General features: G+C 39.5%; 1 protein-coding gene across 1 annotated transcript in view; it reads left to right on the top strand.

The window, feature by feature from the left end:
* Positions 1-13,158, top strand: part of AASDHPPT (aminoadipate-semialdehyde dehydrogenase-phosphopantetheinyl transferase) — a 61,920-nt gene extending 48,762 nt beyond the window's left edge. Inside the window, exon 8 of the mRNA XM_088791477.1 lies at positions 13,140-13,158. The gene's annotated coding sequence lies outside the window, so the exon portion shown is untranslated. The remainder of the gene's footprint in view (positions 1-13,139) is intronic.
* Positions 13,159-13,971: the final 813 nt, after the last annotated feature.

The raw sequence follows: 13,971 nt of genomic DNA, 5'->3' as shown, positions 1-13,971 counted from the left end.
GGGGGTTGGGAGGATGGGTGAGAAAGGTGAAGGGATTAGGAAGGACAAATTGGTAGTTACAAAATAGTCATAGGGATGTGAAGTACAACATAATATATTCAGTAATATTGCAATAACTATGTATAGTGCTAGATGGGTACTAGACTGATTGGGGGGAGCACTTTGTAAATTATATAAATGTCTAATTACTATGTTGTACACCTGAAATTAATATAAAATAATATTGAATGTCAATTGTAATTTAATAAAAAAGAAGTCGTAACAATGATGCATCTAAGAAATCATAAAGGTCTGAGTTTGAGTAGTGGAAGCTGGAATACATAGAATAGGATGGATTTGAATGATATTATGAAGATAGAGTTGTTATAACATAGCAATGAATTGGATAATAAAGGAAAAGGGAATTAAAGGTGACTGGCAAGAATGTGTATCTAGCAGCTGTCACACTTCTCAGTGCCTGGTGTATAACAGATGCTCAGTTAGGTTTTTTTATTTGTTTTGTTTTTTGGTTTCTTTTTTTCTAGTGAATGAATAATAATTAGACCTTGAGCATGAGTGTCTGGAAGCATTGTACTGTAGGGAAATTTAGGAGAAAGCGGGTTTGGGAGGGAGGCTGGCGAGTTTCAATTAGGATGCGCTCACTTGGAGAAGCCAGCAAAACATCAGGTGATTCCTGAAAGACAGTTGAAAATACAAGGCTAGAGCTTATATGAGATTCCAGAACTAGAGGTAGAGACTTAGGAGTCTTCTGCGTGAATGTGAATGTTGAAGCCGTATGATGAGTTGATATTTTCAATGGAGAAAATACCCACAAGAGAAGAGGGACAAGGGCAGATCAGTTGGGACAGGCTGGGGAAGAGAGAGAGCTTGAGGTATGGGCTGCACAGGAACAGCCAGAGAGTATGGAGGTGAGCCAGACACCGACCAGAGGGCAAAGAAGCCAGAGTGCCCAGAGCCACTGCTGAGAGCCAGGCAGCAGAAGGTAAGAGAGTCCACAGGAACTAAAGATGAGAAGGCCATTTTTCCAGAGCTCTTTTAATAAAATAATGGGAATGGAAGCTAGATTTCATTTAGAGGCATGGATAGACGAGCTTTGCCAGCTGTTGCGGTTGTCTCTTTCCAGCTGTGCCAGATGTTACGAGTGGCTGTGCCTTTGTCAGCCTGCCTTTACTTAGAGATAAGACTAACTGCTGCTTCAACCAAATGCACACTTTGTTTCTGAGGAGGGCTTGGCTTGAATTCCTATTTTCTTTTTCATTCTAATGAGGTAGGTAGGGCTTAAACTGGCTGAAGGTGGTCCCCAGGGCTCACCCTGGCTCCTCTCAAACTACAGGGTAAAAGCTCCTCCCAAATAATCACCTACTATCTGAAAAAGGGCCAGAGAGAAAAGAGAAAAGCCCACAAGGCAGGCAGGGAGATGTTTATAATTTTTTCACTCTTCCCATCAAAGGTCATTTTGCTATTTGGTCCTTGAGCAAATGCAGAAAGAGCAAATAAAGAAAGACCCGGAGTTTACCAGAGAAGCAGTATTAAAGAATGTTTGCTAGGAAGGGGAGATTTTAACATGGCCATAAACTGTAGAAGAACCAAGTAGAAAAGACAGTAAGTTCAGGGTGGGTCATAAGGATTTTGAGTTTGTGAAAGACAACTGTGGGTGTTAAATCTGCTAGAATGTTGAAATGAGGGTCTGTGGTTCAGGAGAGATGGTGAGCAATAATACCCATTTGATTTCCTATCTTGTTCCTTCTTTTATACTTAGTACCCATGGACCACGTCCCCATGTCCCTTTGCCTTTGCCGTAACCCCACTCCATACCCTTTTTACTCTCACTGAAACTATCACAGGACAGATGCCCTCCCTTCCAGTCACTCTCTTCCCCTTTATCTTTTACACGCTGCTCAGGTTAACCTGGAAACTCAGCGCCATATCACTCCCCATATCAGTGGCTCTGGCACACCATCATCCGTTTTAGAAAAGCCCGTATACCCAACAAAAAAAGCATTTGTCTAATTTTCTGGTTCTTCCCCCCATGACCTGCTAAACGTTTATTTAATGATAAAGGTCTACTTTCCATCTTCCCCCATCCAATTCTGTAATCCATAATAGTTGAAGCAGCAGGGGAGGCAAAGAAACATCATATATGTCTATGTATTGCTGTTTGATATAACAGCACCAGAAAGAAAGAAAAACAACCCACCATCCTTAATGCTATTTTAACAAAATGTTTTAAATTATTTTTCTTCCAGTTAGTGGTTTAGAAAGAAAAATGTGCACAGTGCATGCATTTTTCTAGAATGAGCCATCAGAGATCTACATAAATGGACCAAATGAGTTTGTTCGAATGTTCCCATTTACGTAGGATTACACATTCAAGTGAAACTGTGTACATTTATTTGAATATGTAATCAAAGTGCTGAACATAAGAGGCACTTACTTCCAAGTGTAGCATTCCTGGTTTACACATGTGGGTACCTCAATGTGTTGTTAAAAAGCAGAAAATAGTTCTTTGTATATGTATTTTATGCAAATTTCATAGCAATTGCTATTGTTCATCAGCTTCATTGCTTTTCATGCACCAGGCACCTGCACATATTAGCAAAAATGCTGTTACCCAAAGGAAGGCCATGTTCAAGTTTCGCAAATTGTCTGAGCCTTTGGGAAAGTTCAAGTTCACTCATTCCTTCATTTTTCATTCAACAAATAGTTGCAGTTTCACTTTACTGGCACTTAATTACAAGGGTATTTTATCCAATCATGTGGATATTTTAGTGTGCTTATCCCTACTGGTCTCAGTACTGTTTCTTGGGATAAACCTGTCCTAATCCATGACCCAAATCCTTTTAGGCCACTGACTTTTTAGGTCATCACTTGGTTCTTAAGGAATCGAGATAGGTGATATTCCAGGGAAATGCTCATGCTATCATGTGCATGATGTGGCAAAAGAGTACAAATGGGGACCCACATATGTAAATTTTTAAAAAGTTATTAACCAAACTAACAAAGTTTAAAACAATAAGTTCTGTTCTCCTACTGTGTTCCTGTCTTCACAATCTCTGGAAGGCCACATTTGAATTGAGAATTCTTAGGAGTTTTATAACTAAGGATATAAAGAAATATAAAGAAGAAGCCACATCAAGTCTGGTAGGAGGGGTGGAGAAGCTAAATGGGCTGGCCCCAAACCTGTGTGTGCTATTTGAGAATCGGGAGGGATTTCTTGACCACAGAGAATCCCCCTGGAGGAGTGAGAGACCCCAGCTCTACACCAGGATCCCCAGCCCAGAGTACTGGTGCTGGGAAGAGGAGCCCCCACAACATCTGGCTGTAAAAAACAGTGGAGATTCTGACCTTTTGGGTAGAATGGAAGGCTCTGGGAAACCCAAATGTTGTCTTAAAGGGCCTACACACAGACTCATTTGCTCACAGCAATCACCCTGGGCTCTGGTGGAGGGAGAGTGACGTGGGAGTATCAGAAACATATGAAGAGAGACTGAGTTGTGTGGCTTCGGGGGGGCGGGGGTACTGGAGGGACAGTCGCCATTTTTCCTGTATGGGTTATCCTCCCGTGCAGCCAGCAGGCAGGCGTCATCTTTCCTGTGTTGAGCCCTCTCTCCACGCCCACTGACAAGTCTGACTCTGAATTGGCCTGATAAGCTCCACTCCCTCCACCCTGCTGACTCCCTGGGACCCCATCCTACTGAACTTGGCCAATGCTGCAGGCACTTTCTCACGAGCAACCAGCCCCGTCTGCATTACACTCTTTTTTGGAAGTCTGTTGGAGCCTGTGGGTCCCCAGGTGGGCAGTGACTGGCCTTGGTGTGCATTGACACTTTTGCTCAGTAGCTCCAGGCTCAGCACTTACACCAAACCAAGATCTATATTAATCTGGTGACCACAACTCATCCCATTGTGGTGACTCCCTGAGACCCTGTGTAACCCAACTCACATACCACATAAGGCTTTATCAGCAGCTGAACCTTACAGGAGCCAGCAGGTACAGCAGGCCTCTGGGTGTCCTAGCTTTTTGCAGAGCTACCCCAGTCCCAGTATTGGGGGAAACTGTCCTCAGTTCACAATGTGCCTCCCCCATGTGCCTGCAAGTGTAGCATAGGCAAAGACCAACTGCTGATCACTTTGTAGCTTCTACCAGGTAGTCCTCAGCTGGCCACAGGCAGTGGGTGACCTGGGCCTGCACGGGAGCCCCTCCCAAGAGGCCCCAGAATCAACATACTTGGGAATTTGGCTTCCGACCGCAATGGAGCATCTACCAATTAGCCCCACAAACAGCAAACACAAAGGGCAGTCTCAACAAGCTCCAGAGCCCTCGGGGACTAATCTTGCTCAGTGGGGTAAGACTCCTCCACAGCAGCCCATAAGCTGTGGACATGGTCAAATCCCATAGCCAGTAAGCCTGAGGGTTAATCCCACCAATTGACATTCCAGTTGCAATCAAGGCTCAATTACAACAGGAGGCCACACACAACCCACACAAAGGACATTCCTGGAACACCTAGTGCAGGTGAACAGGAACACTGTGCCAGTGGGCCCGGCATGGCACCTACTATATAAGACCACCATGCCAAAGCCAAGAGACATAGCAGATCTGCCTACTACATAGAAACAAACACAGAGAGGCAGCCAAAATGAGGAAACAAAAAAATGCATCCCAAATGACAGAACAGGAGAAAACTCCAGAAAAAGAACTAAACAAAATGGAGGCAGACAACCTACCAGAGACAGAGTTCAAAACACTGGTTGTAAGTATGCTCAAGGAACAGAGTGAGAACTTCAACAAAGAGATAGCAAGCATAAAAAAGCACATAGAAATCATAAAAAAGAACCAGTCAGAAGGGGAGAATACAGTAATTGTAATGAAGAATGTGCTAGAAAGGACCACAAGCAGACTAGATGAAGCCAAAGATCGGATCAGTGATTTGGAAGACATGGTAACAGAAAACACCCATTTGGAACAGCAAAAATAAAAATAAAATGAGGCTAGTTTAAGAGACCTCTGGAGAACTCATGCATAACAACATTTGCATCATATGGGTACCAGAAAGAGGGAGAGAGAGCAAGGGATTTAAAAGCTGTTTGAAGACATAATGACTGAAAACTTTCCCTGCCTGGCAAAGTAAATAGACATACAAGCCCAGGAAGTGCAGAGATTTCCAAACAAGATGAACCCAAACAGACCCACACTAAGACACATAACTAAAATGGCAAAAGTTAAAAACAGGGAGAATCTTAAAAGCAGCAAAAGAAAGACAACTAGTTATTTTTAAGGGAGCTCCCATAAGATTGTCAGTTGATTTCTCAACAGAAACTTTGCAGGCCAGAAGGGATTGGCATGAAATATTCAAAGTGATGAAAAGAAAGGCCTACAACCAAGAGTACTCTACCAGCAAGGCTGTCATTTAGAATCGAAGAACAGAAAAGATCTTCCCAGACAACAAAAAACTAAAGGACTTCATCACCACCAAAACAGCATTACACAAGGAATTTTGGACAGACTTCTTTAAAAAGAAAAAGAAAGAAAGAAATATTAATAATAAAATGGCAATAATTTCTTGAAAGTAATCCACAATTACTTTCAATGAAAATGGATTAAATATTCCAGTCAAAAGACATAGGGTAGTTGAATAGATAAAAAAACAAGATCCTTACATATACTGCCTACAAGAGACTCACGTCAGATCAAAAGACACACACAGATGGGAAAAGATATTTCACGAAAATGGAAATAAAAATAATAAAAGGGGTGGCCGGTTAGCTCAGTTGGTTAGAGCATGATGCTAATAACACCAAGATTGCAGGTTCAATCCCCGCATGGGCCACTGTGAGCTGTGCCCTCCTTTAAAAATAAAAATAAATAGGAATAAAAATATGAAAAAGAAATTCACAAATGACAAATCTAAAAAAAAAAAAAAAATAGCTGGGGCAGCAATACATATATTTTGATACAAAGGCTATAACAAGAGACAAACAAGGACCCAGTAATCTCACTTCTGGATATTTATCTTAAGAAACTAAAAATTCTTAAAAATGAAACTTAAAATGCTTATGTTCACTGCAGCATTGTTTAGAATGGCCAAGATGTGGAGGCAGCCTAGGTGTCTGCCAACGGAGGAATGGATAAAGAGGTGGTACATATATACTATGGAATATTGCTCAGCCATGGAAGGGAATGGGTTCTTGCATTTGCATCTCCATGGATGCACCTGGAGGGTGTTGTGCTGAGTGGAGTATGTCAGGCAGAGAAAGACAGATGCAATGTGATTTCACTTATATGTGGAATATAAAGAGTAGAATAAACAAACAGATAAAACAGAAACAAACTCATAGATGCAGAGAACATTTTGATCGTTGCCAAATGGGATGGGGTTGGGAGGTGAGTAAAAAATGGGAAGGGATTAAGAAGTACAAATTTGTTGTTACAAAGTAGTCGTGGGGATGTAGGGTATAGCATAAGGAATAAAATCAATATTATAATACCTGTGTATGGTGTCAGGTAAGTACTAGATTTATTGGGGTGATAGATGGGCGGGGGTTCAGAGGCAGGGTGAATAAGGTGTAGGGATTAAGAAGTACAAATTGGTAGTTACAAATAGTCATGGGGAGGTAAAGTAAAGCATAGGGAATATAGTCACTGATATTGTGATAGTATGGTGTGGTGTCAGATGGTTGCTGGACTTATCATGGTGATCACTTCTTTAGGTATATAATGTTGAATAACTATGGTGTTCCCCTGAAAGTAACATAATATGATGTGTTAGCTCTATTTTTAATAAAAGTCTTTTTAAAAAAATGAATGTGTGCAATTAAAATCTAGGCTAAATTGGTTTAGGGCTTAAATTTTAAGTACCTTTTTGATAACATTTTTGTGTATACACACACACATATATTATATATATTCTATATATATATTATATTCTATATATATTAAAGCCGATTTAACTCTCATGTATACAAAAAAAGAAAAAGAGAATTCTTGGGTTGTATGCTGGAATGTGGCTGCAAGAGGGAACTAGCCCCTGGCCAATGTCTGTGGCCTTCTCCATTCTTTCATACCCTTGGCTGTGTCATGCATTCACACGGTGGATCCAAGTTCTGTCTATCCTGCACAGACCTAGTGAAGCGACCTGAGCAGACCCTGGAAGGAGTTTTTGGCCACTTGGGAAAGAAAATTTTGAGTTCCCATGTACCTGGAAGGTGGTCTAGAGGAGGGAATGTGTTAGTTCTGGCCTTGGTGATGGAGGAGGGTGAGAGCCCTTTTCCTATACCACTAAGTGGATCTCCAGACTGAAATGGAGATTTCTGGACAACTTGTGAGCATAATGTGCTTCTCTTGCTTCTTAGTCACAGGAGTATTCAGCCTTAAATATAGGCGCCTTTTTGGTCTTGCTTGGCCCTCTGCACAGCCATAATTTGAGGTGGAAGCAAGTGAAAATAAGAATCCGTATAGATGAAGACCACACTAACCTTCCTTTCTTCTTCATCCCAACTCCATCCCCATTATGGTGACACGGATCTGGTGTGAGTGAACCATGTTTGGAGGGAGGGGTTGTGTTGGCCGGAGTGCTGTCAGTGTGTTCATAAGTGATCGATCACTGTGTACTAACACAGCTCTTTAGGGACGCAGGGGTTTTGATGACTTCTGCCTAATCTGTTCCATTTATTCTGAGCAAAGTGTGAACAAAGGGAGGTGAAAGTGGAGAGGGGCAGCATCCGATGGAATGATGCTACTAGAAAAGTACAATTAATGAGGGATTTTCAGGGTTAAAAACGAGGTAGTCTCATTAGTGTATTGTTTAAAAGTAATATGGATTATTAAGAAAGAAAAACAGTTGACTAAGACATTGGTATTGAATAACTGAATGATAGTAAGAAATGCATGATACCAAGTGATGTGAAGCTATGCAAATCTGTCTATACAACAACAATTTGTGTGAGTAGGTGACATGAATTAACAAGATGATGGTGACGATGATGAACATTTATTGGGTGTTTACTTTGTGTCAGGCACTGTTTTATGGGCCTTACGTATATTAACTCATTTTATCTTTACAAAATCTTCGGGAAGATAAAATTAGTGACCCCCTTTCTGCAAATGAAAAATAAGGCACAGAGCTGTCCAGTAATTTGGACAAGTAATGCAGGTTGTAAATGTTGGAGCCATGATCTGACTCCAGAGCCTGCCCTTTAGACCACTACACATAGAGATGGAAGTGTCATCATCACTGAGTTAGGCTAGAGAGTCCTTTGTTTTGTTCTGGTCTATTTTTTCCCTATTACATAAAGAAAAGAGTGGTGACATACTTATCAATAAGGTTGATTTCTTTTTTTAGCATATCTCTAATATTTTTCTCTCGGAAGTTTGGGGGCACCATGGTCCCTTTCTTCCTCATCCACTCCTCTCCTAGCTCTCTGACCCCAGGTGATGCTAATTTAGTTCCCACCATATGTCCCCGAGGTCTCCATTTTGTCCTTGACCCTTATTAGATCTTGGACTGGAGTGAGTGACAGACCCCTGAGCTTTTGCTAGTGGTTTTACGCATCGTGTATGATCAGACTAATTATTGGGAGAAGCATTTTGATCAAAGACAATGTCTATTTGACGGAAGATTAAAATCCAGGACTGAAATATTGACACAATGGGAAGAAAGGGGATTGATTCATGAAAAAGCATGCTGATGCTTATTTGGTACAAAGTAGAAAGTAATTGCCTAACAAAGTTTGTGATATTTCTTTCTCATTAAAGCGAATGACTGTGATTTGGGAGGTTGAGTCTTTCTTCTAATCCATATTAATCTTCCAGAAATAAAGCTTTTGGTGTATCATACTCTAGCTCAAAGTACTTTAGTAGGTTACTATTGCTTATGGAATTCATTCCAGGAGTTTGCCATTCTCAGCAAAATACTGTTCAAACTCCCTTTGTCATGAGAGTTTTACTACTTTGCTTCATTACTTTTATACTTCAACCAAATAAAACTTGTTTCTTCTTACTCATGATTATTCCTTTATTTCCTCACCTTGAGCTACCCCTCTTAATCCACTCTTATCTTTATGTATCCAAATCTTACTCACTTTCAAGGTCTAACTCAAGTGCTGATAGTTTCATGAAATTTTTTCTAATTCCCCAGATGGAAATAACTTCCCACTTCTGAATACCCAGGACATATGTTTATTCCTCTTATTACAAATGTCATTTTCAACCTTGCATGATAGTTGCATCATTATCATCTCCATCTTGAGCTCTTGATACAAAATGTATGTAATTTTCACATTTTTTATGGCTCTAGGCATAGCATTTTTTACATATTAGGTACTGAAGTATGTGCCACATTGAATTGAATGGATAACTGAACAGAGGTTGTCTGATCATATGTGAAACAGATTTTAAATTCTTTTGATATCTCCTTAATAATAAACACATCACAGTGGGGGCTCTGCTGATACTGAGAAACTCCCAAAGAACTAAGGCATTCATCCCTACAGTTGGGAGTGTTAGTTCACAGTGATGAGTCACAGCTGAGCCCCTTTTCAGAAGCTACGTCACCCAAGATCGTGGTCCTTATCTGGAGACTACTGGCATCCAATGACTGTTTGAGGTGGGGAGTTCAAAGACCCTGCCTCCTTTCCTCAATTTGAGACATCTCTGAAGGGCTATCCCTGCGTTGAAACTCCCCAAGGATGAACTGAGGCCTCTTGCAAATAAATCACAGTTCAACTTCTCCTTCTGTCTAGTCCTCATGGATGTAGTTCCTGAGTGAATTCCCCAATAAATTTTTTCCATGCAAATCTCCAGCTTTCAACTCAGAGTCTGTTTCCTGGAGAACCCAGTCTAAAACACGTTTCTTCACTGGGTTATTTTTCTAGAGCTCTTGGACTTTGGCATCATGTAGATCTGGGTTTGGAGCAAGTTTGAGTCTCGGCTTATTAGATGTGTGAACTTGGAATGTTAGTTACGTTCTTACACTGATTAGGATCAGATTCAGCTGCATATAATGAAAACCCAAAAATCAATGCTAGCTAAATTATATTTTAAAAAAATATTTATCTCACAAGAGAAGATAAGAGGTATGGACTAGAGTTCTCATGATGTGGATATGGAGCAGCTCTGTGAGCCTCCATTCTAAGATGGGATTCTCGTCTTCATGATCCGTGATGGATGCTGAAGTCTCAGCCATCATATTCATTAATAAAGTGGAGGAAGCAAAGAATGGCATGACTCCTCCCTTTTAAGGAGCCTTCCCAGAAGGTTTATACAACACTTTGGTATATATATCATTGGTCAGAACACAGTCTCATGGTTATACCTAGAAATGAAAATATATCTGAAAACTGTAATCTTTTAATCACATGCATGGTAAAAGTTTTGTTCTCTACAGAACACTTTGCTTTAAGGGTGAGAAATAACATGAATTGTCTAGACAGATGGTGGTCGATAAGTGGTCCAAAATCCCTTCTTTATATCGTAGTTATTCTTATATACACTTAATGTTCGGTAAGGTAGCATTATAGATAAGTCAGCAATGCTAGAAGCTAAATATTTGTGAGTACTGTTTGTTAAAATCTAGTAAAGTTGTGTGAGCCATCTCTTCCTATCTTGTCATAATGGGATTGTGATTATGATTAATGGAAAGAGGCTGATAAATGTTGGTAGATAAAACAGGTCATGTAGGCAAAGGATATAACTAAGAACATGCACATGCTACTTAGAGCAGGAGAGAGCAACAGTTAGAACCAGAGGAACAATTGTCACTGGTCTTCAGCCCCTCCCCTTCCCCCCGCCCCCCAAGTGTTGCCAACAATACCATCACTGGGGACAAAAATCTTGTCCAGTCCCTCTGCCTTTCTCTCAGTTTTTGTTTGTTTTTAGAATCCTGCTTCTCTTGACTATTCTGTAGATTCCCAGCTACTTTCCAACAAAATGCAACTAGTAACAACCCCAGCATATTCCCAAGTGCTCACTCAGAGGGCAAATCAAAGGTCAGTGTCCCAAGACCAATTTTCCATGTGTCCTCATTCCCAGCATTTTCTCTCTCTAGCTCCCTAGACCACCTCTGACAGTTTTAGCAGGCCGACCTGGGAAGATTATATACAACAATAGTTCCTGGCTCTCTTTTATAGAATGTTCTGACGTTGGCTGCCATCTGCCCCCATTTAACATCAGTCAAGAAAAACATATCCCCTACTCTTCTGCTGTAGGTAGAGGTTTAAGTTCATAATAATTGTTAAGTGGTGATCAACACAAGTTGCTGTTCTGGGAATTGCAGTGAATGTTATGATTGTTTACGAGCAGTATGTTCATCGTCCTCTCACTCTTTCTGTATTACATCTCAGCATGCTGGTGGTCACACTGGATTTGTGGATGTTTCTCCAGAATCCAGATCTGCTTTACCACACTCAGGCCCACTGGGATCAGATTCTCTGTTGCCTTTTTAAAAATGTTTATTTTATTTTAGGAACATGTGCTTTAATGAGTTATTAGTCCAATGGAACAACTGCTGACCAGAGTTCAGGGCACTGGAGAGGAGTCACCTATGGACCCCTTCTGTCATTTCAGGAGGACTATTTTTTCCCCAAACCTGAGAAAGCCTCAGAGGTCTGGTTAGCAGTCCTGTAGATGGTTTCCTGGGTAGATTTGGCCACCTGGTCCATGGCTTTCTACCCTGCCTCTGTGGCCTGATCCAGCACTTGCTACCTGCTGCTCTGGCTGCAGTCACTGCATCCTGGCCACCCCTTCCACTTGTTGCTTCAGGGCCTTGCAAGCCCTTGCTGGCCATCGCTGAGGGGTATCTGCGAGGTCATCAAGGGTAGCCACAGCGATGCAGGATCCTGCTCTGTTGTGTTTTAAAGTCTTTGTTGGATGAGGCTTATTTGCATCTTGGGGCTGTTTATAATTTTTCCAAGACAAAATATAGACACAAAGATTGAAGATAATCATGAGGACTGACTAGTCAGGGCAAAATGATTTCACTACAGAGTAGCTACCTGCAGGTCTTGATGGAAATCAATCAAGTTGGCTCGATTCTCGTACAAGAATCAGTGTGGAGTGTGGAAACATCATCTGGCTTTGTCATTGAACAGCCCTGGTTCTGCAACTATCCTTTGCCACCTTCTAGCTTTACAATCTAAGGCAAATAAATTAATCTCTCTAAGTGTACTCCTTAGTATCCATAGTAATTCTGTAAGGATTTAATGAGATTTATAAAGCCCATTGCATAGTGTTTGACATAGTAAACATGCACTAAAGATGATCTTATATAATAGTATTTATTATTCATTACTTATAAAAGAAGAAGATTGTCTTTTCTTTATAGCTTGATCTTTTTAGAAGTAAAATTATAAACACATGTTAAATATGATCAATTTTTGGGGGGCATCAACTGAGATAATCATTATTTTTCTCCTTTAGTCTTTTGACATGAAAATTTACTATAATATTTTTGAGGTGAATCATTCTGATATTCCTTGGGAAAATCCTCTTCAGCTCAATATTTTTATTTTTTGAAAGCACTTTTAGATTTAATTAAGCCAATATATTTTGGAATCATTTTATCTACATATATAAGTGAAATGGATCTATAATTTTCTTGAAGTGTCTTTATCTGACATTGGAATCAAGATTAACCTGGCGTAATAAAAAGCTAGGGATTTTTTTCTATTTTTCTAAAATAATTTATATAAGACAGTAAATAATTATTACTTGAAAATTTGGTAGAATTCTCTTGTAAAGCCAAGACAGCCTGGATTTTGGGGGGAGGAACAGTATTTGATTACCATTTTAATTCCTTTAATACTTACCGCCCTGTTGAAGTTCTCTTTCATTTTTTGTATTTTATATGTTTCTAGGAATGTTTCCATTTTATCAATGTTTTCAGATTTACTAGTATATTAGTTGTTCATAATAGTTTTTATTGTTTTTAAATATCTGCTATCTAGTTAGTTATTTTCCTTTTCCAATATTAAATTTTATGTATATGCATCTATGCCCCCTTTCTCTTGCTTAAACTTACTATGGGCATGTTTGTTTTATTAATATTTTCAAAGAACCAGCATTTGGTTTTGCTTATCTTTTGCTCTAACCTTTGTTATTTCCCTCCTCCTTTTTTTTTTTTTTTTTTTTTTTTCAACTGCAGGGATTGGAGGTGGGAAGAGGATATGCTCTGTCAAGTTCTAAGTCCAAGTTTTTGAGATGAATACATAGTCAACAACAACAACAAAAAACTTTGTAATGGAAACTTTTATATATGTTTGTATATACATCATTATATGTAATACATAATATAGAAAATATATAATAATGTATAAAAATATTAAATGTACTTATATATACATATATACATAAAACAGAGATAAGGGAATCACAAAGATTCATATGCACACAGCTTTAGCAGTTACAGTCTAGTCAATCTAGTCTTCTCCCTATCCTGCCCTTCTATCCTCTCCCAGATTAATTTGCAGCAAATCTCATATACCATATCATTTAGCTTACAAATACCTACACATTACTCTCCAAATACAGGGATTCTTTTTTCAAATGTAATCACAATGCCATTATGCCACCTAAAATGTTAAAAACTGAGTGACATCTATTTTTACTTTTTATATTATTTTATTTTATGTTATTTTATTTTATTTCATTTTAGAATGAAAGGACACTTAACATGAGATGTGCCCTATTAGCACATTTATAAGTGTACAATACAATATGGTTAACTGTAGGTACGGTGTTGTACAACCGAACTCTAGAACTTACTCATTATGTATAACTGGAACTTTATACTTGTTTAACAGTCATTCCCATTTTTTCCCTCCCCACAGACACTGGCAAGCACTATTCTACTCTCTGCTTCTATGGGTTTGACTATTTTAGATACCTCACATAAGTGGAATCATAAATGAATTGCTAGGTCCCTTTCCTTTCTTCTATGTACAGATGTTAGCAACCCTCTTCACAAAGTTACTGTG

Source organism: Rhinolophus sinicus, chromosome 14 (genome assembly GCF_057876585.1).
Source record: "Rhinolophus sinicus isolate RSI-liver-muscle chromosome 14, RSI-T2T, whole genome shotgun sequence".
Lineage (NCBI taxonomy): Eukaryota > Metazoa > Chordata > Mammalia > Chiroptera > Rhinolophidae > Rhinolophus > Rhinolophus sinicus.
Note: the sequence above shows the minus strand (reverse complement) of the source record. Positions and strands in the feature narration are given on the sequence as shown.